The following is a 12,012-nucleotide window of genomic DNA, read 5'->3' on the forward strand; positions in this document are numbered from 1 at the left end:
TTGAAACTTTGTTGAAAAAAAAATCTAAAATAGCACATACCTCGCCGTCACTGATAAAAAAGGTTTAACTTGATAGATGTGCAGAATCTACTAATTCATTGATAATATAAGGAAAAAATCACGATAATTTGGTACGTGAAAAATCAATTTTGTGCAAAAAACATTGCAAGAATTATTGACCGTTTATCTGAGTCCGGTAACTTGGTAAAGGTAACAAAATTTACTTCAAAAGTAAAATTTCATTAGAAAACAAACCGTGTAAAACAAAATCACAGAACTACTCATAGTCAGTCACTAGGCCGACAAAGTATCATTCCACGTAACATTCTTCTATTTGTATGAGTAGTGTATGGCTGAAGCTCGCCTGGAGAAGGTATATCTGATCAAGCTGCGGGATTCGAACCCACGATCCCCGGCCTCCAAAAATATTTAGAAAAATAGGTACGACTTATCGGAGAACACTTGTGGGTAGAATCACGTTTCGTAACTACTAACTATATACATAATGCATAAAGTAGAAGTAGATGTATTTATTAAAACTACATATTATATTATGTTTGAATTTAAATGTATCAGTATGTTAATCATTAAAGAATATGAACGGTACCCAACTAGCCATCTAATGACGAATATGCTATACATCTTACAACATTACGTTGTCAGATAATTACAAAGAGTAGATAGGTACCTATTTTTTGTATTTATTTTTGACATTGGTTTCGCTTCGACGATCGAGTTTAGGCGCTTTGCCATAGAAATGGAAAAGAAAAAGATTCGAGCTTTATAGAGAAAAAAAGTTTTATCTAAACACATCAATAACAGGTCACTTTCGAGAAAAATATCATTAGTATTGAGAAGCGCTTGGTAGGCATAACACGAAGCTACCTCACCGCAAAGTGTATGCAATGCATAGAGCCAAACTAGAAAAAGAATCAATTAAAAATACAACGCATGGAAATCTGATCTTGTAAAGCTAAATGAAAGCTAAAAAATCTCGACATTGATTTTGGATGGAAAAGCCAATTGGGTTGGAAGTAAAAGCTTCATAAAAAGTACTTGAGTTTGAATTTAGGCGTTTTTTAGAAACGCAGTGCTTGAATGAGTTTTACATACCTAGTGGCAATATTTAGAGTTAATGGTACCAAGGAAACCAAGTACCATCACTGGTTTCGACTGTTTTACAAGACTATCTCAAGGTATTAATTACTATCATATGGTAAATTTTGAATAACTTTTCTTTTTCTTTCTTTCGACCATGTCCGATTCTAATAGGATCATATGGGCCTCCACAGAGTAGAGGTTTGTGTTGACAGATTTTGTTTTTCTACAAGAAATGGATGTCAGCCACTTGCTCAACCTATTAGGTCCATACCCTGACACACACAAATTGAAAAAAAATATGTGTACTTGCCAGACCCAGGATTAGAACCTGGGACCCACGGCTTTATAGTCCAACGCTTAAGCCGCGCGGCCACCGTGGGTGTTGAATAACTTTACTAAATTTAAATATTCTGCATTAGTAATATTATGTACTTACGTAAATATTTTAGAATAATATGCGAAGCTACTACATCGGCCGTCTGCAGTAGTCCGTAATAGTATCTAGTTATATTTTTCAACAGTATCCCTACAGGCAAACGTCACCGCACGCCGCAGATATTAATTTATAATATTGTGTTCCAAAATAATTTAATATAATTTACAAATATATCTTCTTGCACACGTGTATCGTGTATCTATAGTAATCGTCGAGCATTCAAAACCGCCCAGAAATTATTAAATAATGTGGAATCATTATTACATCAGAGTTAATGATGTGCTACTGTAGTTCTACCAGAGACATCTGGTGACAAAATACGAAGCATACAATTACTGATTAAATTTATTTTATCGTTTTTTGAACTGTAAATTTTAAATAGGCACCTAAATGTGCATTCGTTGAAGATGTAGACGTATAAGAGTTTTATATTTTATAGTGATTTGTATCGTTTAATTAGTTATCTCGAAACGTACGAGAGAATAAAAATTTAAAAAAAAAATGATTTTTAGAAAATAAAATGGGAAACTGTGGAAATATGCAGCAGTTAAAAATAAACGCGAGACGTTAAATATTGAACAATATTATTGAAATCTCTTCGGATATAAGAGGATAAATATAATATATACAGCACATATTCTTTAATGTACATACCTACATACATTTTTATGCCGTTGGTATTTTTTGTGAGAAAATCACTTCGTATTTTCCATCACGAGGGCTGGTTTTTCGCGTGTTGGAAATAACTCGACAAATAATAATAGTCAAAGCGAGAGATGTCTATTGATTGGGTTTTTGAGGCGTACATAAGATAAACACGACGGCAGTTTTGTGAAGCCGAAATACGAAAAAGGAAGAAAGAAAAATACAAAACGCTTCCGTAAATGGACTGTGAAATGACAATGCAGTCAGCCACTCCACCATTTGCCAGAATGCTGGATCCTCGCTTATTTAGCGGACGCGGTTTCAACTTCCAATATTATCAGCAACACGCTCCCGATTAAGTCGTAGTTAAAGTTAATATTTACAAGATTATTTACAGCTTCGATATTGTTTTATTAATTCAATAATTAATGTAAAATGTATGCACCCGTATTTGTAGTTGTTTTATGCTAATATAGGGAGATCTAATATCTACATAAGTAAATAATAAAAAAAACACTACAGTCAAAGCAAATATTTTTTTCAGTTTTCCATAAGTATAGCAAAATTTTATAAAATATTTGCTCACTTAGATTCAAATTAAAAATTAAAAATATGGATGTGACATTATTATGTATATTGATAGGTAATACTTAGGTATTATTACTCTCATTAAAAGTATTGCTATATACAGATTACAGACCCAAGGAACACAACCTTAATGGGCACTGGCTTATCCTACTGGGTGTGGTATAACAGGCTTAGGATGTCGAGTGTGGAAAAATATGGGGTAAACTTAAACACGTGTTAAAGAATATGTTAATTTCAATAGTTACGTCTATCTATATGATAATAATATGCATTAAATTTTGTCACGTAAATGTAGCGTGCATTCAATATTGAGGGCAGTCGGCACGCTTTGTTATAGCTACTTGGGTTTTACAGCCTGACCGTCATAAAGTACGCTGCTTCAAAACCTTGGTCCATGGCGATGGCTTTTACATTTATATTTATTAAACTGTTCTGTGTACAGACGTAATGGCTTGGAAGAATGGCTAACAACTACTTATTGTCAACACAATTCGTCTAATATCTAAGAGATAACGGCAGAAGCTAAATGCTTTTTAAATGTTTAAATGGTACTGGAGGCGGATGCTGAGAATCTCGTGGATAGCCAAACTGTTTACACAAAATACATAATCAGCCAACTCATTCTAGACAGACTCTCATCGGATTTTCTTCGCCGGACTCTGTTTTTTGATCATAAAACCCATAGACAATGTGACAATCTGAAAAAACTCGTGGTGCTGGGTCGGGTCCAAGGTCGAAAGAAGCGATAAAGAGCTTCTTCGGTACTAGTCGTTTATGATGAAGCCAGCGGCAAACACATTTTGAAAATAGCCGACCTAACTTAGTATGTACAATATAAATAAATCTAAGATGAATGATTTAACACCAGAGCAATAGGTATCTGCTTGAAGTAGGTATATCTAATAGTTTTTCTAATACAAATGAAATAAATGATGCCAGATAATTTCTGGTGATTGTATGTAACCGAGTAATGCAACTAGGTAGTACCTAATAAAAATATATTGAATTTTTCAATAGGATATCTACATATCTAAAATATTATATGTAATAATTTTAAGCATGTTCATTTTGTTAATGTAAATTGTATTTTTTTGACTTTTTCGACAAAATGCTAAGTGTTTTGATTTAGAGTTAAAATAATTATTTATAAATCATGGGACCGATAAGAATAATTAATTTTAGACTTTTTATCTTTATCAGTGTTTGTAAATAAATAATTTAAATAAGTAGTTAGTTATGTAATAATTATATTAATCAAAATGTTTACCAAAAACTAACAGACTCGTCATCGAAGCCATGTAGTAAAAGAGTGAACGGAAACCTTTTTCGAGACCACTGCGAACGTTACAATTTTATAATGAAAATTATTCTCATTTGATACACTGTGATATATTATCTGATATCCATAGATATTGGTAGACTAGCTATATTAGTCCTGTGTCAAGAATTTTTTGGCGATCTTCGGGTGAGCCGAGGCGACTAAAGATAACACAGATAAGTTTGCCTCACCGATTCTGTGTCCGGAAACGTGTACGTATGCAGTTCGCCGTATTACACTTCACCGTGAAATGTTGTATCGGAAATATATGGCCATATACCTAAGACTGTCCAACCTCTTTGGTTATATAAATTCATGTATAAATAAAACACGGTTCTTGTCGGTTTATGTTTACAATAGCGGATATACTGGATTATTTGTGAGGTTACGTAAGGTTTTCATTCTTGAATTCATGAATTTTGCCAAAATCAGCTATGAAAATTGAATTAATGTTCATATTGAATATAATAAAATTGGAGACCGTATAGTATACGGTCATATCTTTCCGATAGAAAACTCACGGCAAACTGTGCCACGGTGAAATGTTTTACGTACAATTTACACGTAACCCACCTACTTGCACTACATTGTATCTGCATGGTGGATGCAATAAAATTTCTGATAAAATCTACGGTTGGTGGCCGAATGCTTCTCTCTTTCCAAATTGTATAAAATGAGATAGATAAAAGTCATTTAAAAAAAAATGAGAAATTATTAGGTAGAATAATAATGTGTAGATATATATAAGTAAATAATTTGATATTTAAATATTTAGTAGGTAATCTGGTAGGTACACAGAAAACCTTGTAAATTTCTTATTCAATGCATAAAACATAATTTAAAAATCTAGTGCCAATAAAAGAATCGCACGCCATAAGTTGATAATCGCAGGTTTTCGACGAACGTATTAATATCTACTTTAATGATTTTATCACTTTCGTGTTATAAAAAAGATATTGCGAGTCCTTCAACGCCACACAAAAAAAAAATATAAATATTAAATGTTTTAATATGTAATGCTGTCGGAGTTTATGAATCCGTATGAGAAAATAGGATTTAACTAAGTAAAACCTAGTAAAATATATTAATTCTGTATGGTCCAAGTAGTTACCCCCTCATTTTAACAAAATCATTAAATTTACTTATTCATAACGTTAGGTATGGTAAATATCTACTAAATACTAAAAAAATAACTAAATACCTCAAATAATATACCTACATATTATTATATTTTGTGCTGTTTGTTGTGAGTGAAAAATTAATATACATACATTATACGTGGTAATGTTAGTATCCACGTTGGCCGAACGGTTACGCGTCCGGTCTGGAAAATTTTCATGTTGTTTTCTAATGGGTGTTTGGACCTAATAGGTTCAGCAAGTGGCTAACAGCAATATCACGTAAAAACAAAAATATGCTAATACAACCATCACTCTGTGGAGGCCCATACCTACTATAATCTTAGTTAAAAAAGAAAACACGAAGTAAACCCATAAATGTTGCTAATATGTGTAAAATAATGAACCTATCATCCGAATGGGAAAAGGCGTCATAAAATGGTTACCAAACCTGTAAGTAAATACCTATTCAAGTATGTACTTTATGGATAAATTCAATAAAATATGGTCAATATAATAATAGTTATGTACTTACCCACTTAAAAATATGTACTTAAATGTAAATTTATCTCTACAATGAAGTATTAAATTAAATGAGTGCCAATAATATAAAAATAAAAACTACATAATATTTATAATTATTTAACTATTATGTCTCACGTGTGATAACTGGTGAGTTATAATATTTAAAACAAACATTAAAATTAATGTAAATGATGCAAATGTTTCATATCATTTATCAAAAAGGGTATAAGTACTTACTTAATATTTTTCTATAAACCAACTAAAGGGGACTACTATGTAGTTACAATATTATAATATCGTTCCTATGCCATAAAAGCAGCTTCTACTTTTGTGTACAGATAAAACAACCGCACGTAGACGATGCACAAAAACCCATAAGTAGTTGAAAACGACATTTTAGGTTGTTCACAGTTTTTTTAACATGTTTGATGAAAATGATGACCAAGTACACATGGGGATTAATTTAATTGATTCAAATGTTTTGACGTTAGCGCAATGTCTACATTATTGTGTTCGACTAAGCCCTAAAAAGTTAAGTTGTTCCTGCTCCTGTCAAAAAATAGAGGTTGCTTTTTATGGCGCGGGACCAAACGTTTTCACAACCCCAAACGAAGTATAAATAAAATTATAATAATTGAAATTTAAATTGAAAACGGATAATTAGACACAAGAAATACATAAAGAATCTTTTTAACCGAACGGGGCGGCATATGGATACGGCTATGTATTTAATAAATTATTGTTCTACGCGTTTACATTAATAGAAAGATTATAAGGATACAAATTATTATATACCTACCGACATATTATTTAAATCCATTGAATAATGTCATTGATCCATGCAGATAAATAAATAAGTATGTCAAATCAATATATTATTATGGTTTTTTACTAAAATTCAAATTGTATGTTAAAAGTATTGGATTATCTAGGTAAGTAATATGTACTTACATATTATTATGTTATTATAAATAATTAGCTCGAATGTGTAAATCAACTTAAGTCACCTATGTTTGTGTATTGAAACGATAAATCAGAGAGTAGCTATGATGAATTTACTACACACTTGTAATCAATTATTAATAATTAAGTAACACGATAAAATAATATTATTAAATATAAAAATAATCATGGTATGTACCGAACACAAGTCGTGTCGTAGACATGTTTTAAATAATCCTTAAATTAATTTGAGGTTGGTAAAAAATGGATTAAAAAAATGAAAGTAATTTATTCTGATCTCATACTAAAATCTCAAATCACGTATTGACTGATTGATTGGCACTACTATACAACATGAATACATTATAATTTTGGATATTTTAATTATGTTATTGTAATTAAGTACCCACCTAGGTAGGTACCTACTTGATAGCAGGTATTTTCAAATTGGAAATGTTAACGTTATCTGTGTTTGATGAAAATACCGATTGTAAATTTGGCACCTACCTACCTCCTCTCACACTTATTACAGAATTTTAGAGAAAATCGTACGAAAATCTGTGATTATAATCAATCATTTATGTATCATCAACGACATCAACGTTAATACCATCAAAATGTCCGAAAGTTAAAATAACACTAATAAAAAACACTAAGCACATTAATTTATGATTGCCATTATTAGGTGTATGTTTAAACAACAATTAAAACATTGTAAGTAACTAATTTTGCTGTCATCGTATCAGTGACGTCCCGTGGGGGTAGGCAGATTGAGCGTCGCTTGGGGGCGGCAGATACTCGAAGGGCGGCAAATCGAGGAGAATTATTTGATATTATATAGAAATAGCTACCTATATTAGTTATATTATAACCAGAGCGTTGGAGATGTTTTTTTATACAGTACTTACTAGAGTACATATTTTAGTATGATGTCACCACGCTTCGCAAGGAATTTTTGTTTTATTTTTGACTGCTCGGTTTCGTATACAAATGCCAATAAAAAATATTTTTACTACTCTTGGCACGTAGACACATTATGAATGATAAATGTAAAACACCAAAAACCCATAATAAATCAGTCATAATATAATAATATAATGTCATTTACTGAGATTAAAGAGTTACTTTCATAACAGTGATATTATGTAGGTATACGCGCAAAAGCCGTCGCGCCATAGGTGGCGCCGAACAAGCGACGTAGGTAGGTATTGAAACAAAATAATATTACCTATATAGATTTTAACGTTGGTGACGAAACAAGGAAAATTATGGTAGAGATTTATATGTAGGTACATACTTCCGTATTTTTTAATTTATCCAAATATTTTTGCCAGTCTCTCCCGAGATTTAAAAGTTGCCGGATGTACCTATTGCAAAATAGATATTCATAATGATTATTAATCCATTGACATTTGTCATAATCAATTAGTATTCGTGCATATAATAGTATTTACATTAAGTACCAGCTAATTGTAATAAAAATGTACACTAGTAGGTACCTACCTAGATTATATCGTATTTATCGTGCTGTGAATAACAATACCTTCTTTTAAATCATTTTTTTGTAAACATATTTTATGCTGATAATAGTGTGGATTTGGGTATTTTATTTCAATCATCAACGGTTGAGTGTAGAGACTATTAATTAATAGTGTATTTATGATTAAAAATAGGTTTATATTAAATAAATAATGAGGAAAATTATTGTGTTTACATATTGTAGGGTACAATAATAGCATAGAAAAAATGGTGTAAAAATATTACGTCTGCGTAGATATTACTAAATGGTACAGACCAAATGTGTCCGACATATCAACCAAATGGCATCTCAGACTCTGGTGATTTAGGTAAGTGTTTAACTAATATTATATTTATTCGCTTATTTATTTATTAATATCTAAATTTATTTTTTTATGATTCAGCTTAGTGGTAGGTATATATTTTGTTAGTAATGTATCCATCCATACCATGCCCCCCCACAAGGGGAGGCTGACAGGGCTCTAGCCTGGGTCCCGGGCTCGATAAGTGAAATAAACACATATCACAAATTTTCTCTAATAGCAAAAAATTCGCCTGCGGCGCTATTTTCTTCAATAATATTAATATTTAAAATTATGTGGTTGTACAATTCAAATGGGTGTATTAAAATATACAAAACAACACTAAACATACACATCAATTTTAACGCGTACACCATTTGGAAAACATTACTGTAGAGCGTCACACTGCCTTTATCCTTAGCGATAGGTAGGGGGGCTGCCAAAGATCCAAGCCTGGGGGCCCGCTTCGGGATGCGGGGGCCATGCTTCATACAACACATTTCTTAGATATTGGAGTAATGAAAGGATGATAAAAAAAATGGGGCGGCATTTTGACGCTGCCTAGGGGCGGCATTTTGTCTAGGGACGTCACTGCATCGTATAGTTTAAAAAGTTCCGGTGACTTCAAATTGAGTTTTAAAACAATCTGAAACGGTCAACTAGGTATGCCAATAAAATTATTCAGTAAATAGTCACAATAATTAATAAACAATACATAAACAATACATAAGTAAAGAGGAAGGCTTTAAATGTCATATCGGTATAGTATTAGTTAGATATTGGTACTGCCTTAACCCCATAAAAGTTATGGGGACAAATGAGATGAAAATATAGCAGGTATATAAACATTACATTTTTTTTATAATTGTGCAATCCTTGCTAAATATATTATTTGAATAAATTTGAATGTTCGGCGATAGTTTAAAAAATGGAAAAACTCGAGTGGGTAAGTGAAGTGCCGCGCGAAAACAAATTGGCGGTGAACAAGTGCAGCGACAGTGTACCTACCTAAGTTATCTCAACCAACCACCGTACCATCTAATTCTGCATCATACAATTAATTAATTAAAATGATATTCACGTGTTTAATTAACAATTATCGCTAGACATGTGTGATAAACCGCACATACACCCACGTTAACCCCACCGCACACGTGTATGGGCAAAAAACCACGGCAAAATAAATGTTGTATCACATAAAACAAACCGTCAAAAAAATACACACAAAATAAACCGGCGGTATAAACGACGATCTATCTGCCGCCGAAATGGCGTGACATAAACGGACAGAGGCAAAAACGAGACTGACTCAAATCTATACTAGAAAAACTCGGGCCACAAAAATCCTACCACCACATACAAAATAAAAAAAAACTTCCCGTACTTACAACATTGTATTGGTGCCGCGATCTATCTCGCTCAGACGCGTTGCGATTTCGTCGCCACTCTCTTTCCAACGTGCAGACCAACACAGGTAAAAATTACAAGGATTTTTTTCGCAGCTTTTTCGGCTACTCTGCATCACATATACATATTAATACACTGAAACATATCCTATGGAGTGGTGCTTTTTTATATGTGTTAGATTTTAGACACACATTCATACAAACGGACACGTAATATCTTGACAGTGTTAGATTTTTTTCATTTTTTTTATAATTACACTGGCGTTTTGTTAGAAGTAGAAGAATATAAGTGTATGCGAGAGCAATCCCCAAGAAAGCAGAACGTTTTAAATTTTTCAAATCGTAGAGCTTATTTTGTATTTTTTCTGCACTATTTTTATTGCTTGGCACTGCACGCGTTTGATTTATATTATCGCATAATAATTGCTGGGCCCGATCGGGGCACGGGAGCATAATATTGTTTTTTTCGGGTTTTCCGTTCAACAGGTTGTTTTTATTTTTTCGAGTTACTAAGTTGCTATGAAAAAACTGCAAGGTTTTGTTTTTTGCGACGAGCTTCATTGACACAGTGATACAGTTGCTCTCGAGCTGCCATAAATATTTTTTTTAATAATAAGATCGTGGAATAGATTTCGATAACAATACCTATAGCTCAAGTCGGTACCTATCTAGCTAAAAACTTTGGTAGGTATATCGTAAAGTATTGACAGTCATAATAATGTAATGAATATAATAGGTATTATAAATTAGTATCATTAACACTAGTATACGATTTAAAAAAATAACTAGGTGAAACACCTTACTTCACCGACTTTAAAACTCTCACCTCAGTGTCATGCATAAAATGTGTAAGAAATCTTATTTCTAAACATAATAATTCTTGTTTAAATACCCACATACCCATAATAAAAATAGATAAACCCGGAAAACGTGTATACCACCTACCTCATGGCCCCGGGGGGGGGGGCTGACAGGGCCCTAGCCTGGGGGCCCGGGCTAGGGAGGGGCCCGGCGAGGGAGTCAACAAATAAGTGAGATGAACACAAATTTGCTTCACTAATAAAAAAAAAGTCTTTCCTTCATAAATATTATTATTTTAAATTATATGGATATACGATACAATTTTTAATTCAACTCCATAATACAATTCAAATTTCATAATTTAAATGGATGTATTAAAATATACAAATAAAACACTAAATAGGTAGGTACACATTAATTTTACCCAGTGACGTCCCTCGATAAATGCCGCCCCTACCGGCAATATCTAAGAAATGTGTTGTATGGATACATTACTAACCAAATATCAGATTAATTTTATTATTCGCAAATCTGCACGTGCCGTTTCTGGTCACCAAGGACGTCAAAGGGCAACGGAAGTAAACTAGATATCGCAAACCCGACAAAACCAGCTGAGCTGATTTTTTTAATGGAAAGATATTTTCGTTGTTACTAAGTTAATGTATTTAGCTATTTCTATATATTCCAAATGATTTTCCTCGATTTGCCGCCCTTCGAGTAACTGCCGCCTCTAAGCGACGCCCAATCTGCCTACCCCCACGGGACGTCACTGATTTTACCGCGTACACCATTTGGAAAACGTAGAGCGTTTGTAGAGCGTCACACAGCCTTTATCCTTAGCGATAGGTAAGGGGGCCCGTCAAAGATCCTAGCCTGGGGGGCCGCTTCGGGATGTGGGGGCCATGACCTACCCACTTTTGATAATAGAAGATTTTTAAAAGTATATGTATTATTTTAACTGTTATGGTCTGACTCCTCAGGTTTGACTCAAAGGACCAAGTAGGGTCCCTACTTACCTAATACACAGATAAGTGATATGATAACAAAGGAGAGTAAAGTTCATACAGCGAAAAAATGTTATTTAAAGTTAAGTAGGTACCTAAGTACCTACTGTTAAAATATATATTCATCTACTGAGGATCACTTACACAAAGTAGGTAGGTACGTGTCAAAAACAGTTAGGTATGTAAGAATGTATCCCGGACCTATCATCACGTCCAGATACAATCTAAGATTTCTAATAGCCTACTTTGCTTAATTGACAATAATTAAATACTGTGTACTTACATACTTCATGCTTATAATACATTCA

General features: G+C 32.9%; 1 protein-coding gene across 3 annotated transcripts in view; it reads right to left on the reverse strand.

Annotated features, from left to right (window-relative positions):
- Nucleotides 1-9,799, reverse strand: part of LOC147067539 (zinc finger protein rotund-like) — a 108,407-nt gene extending 98,608 nt beyond the window's left edge. For 2 of the 3 annotated variants that reach the window (XM_085954422.1, XM_085954420.1), the window contains exon 1: nt 9,575-9,799. The gene's annotated coding sequence lies outside the window, so the exon portion shown is untranslated. The remainder of the gene's footprint in view (nt 1-9,574) is intronic. The other variant, XM_085954421.1, reaches the window with a different exon arrangement.
- Between the last annotated feature and the right edge of the window lie 2,213 nt (nt 9,800-12,012).

This window comes from Rhyacophila brunnea, unplaced genomic scaffold (assembly GCF_057557595.1).
Source record: "Rhyacophila brunnea isolate RB1 unplaced genomic scaffold, BYU_Rbru_1.0 scaffold_4, whole genome shotgun sequence".
Classification (NCBI taxonomy): domain Eukaryota; kingdom Metazoa; phylum Arthropoda; class Insecta; order Trichoptera; family Rhyacophilidae; genus Rhyacophila; species Rhyacophila brunnea.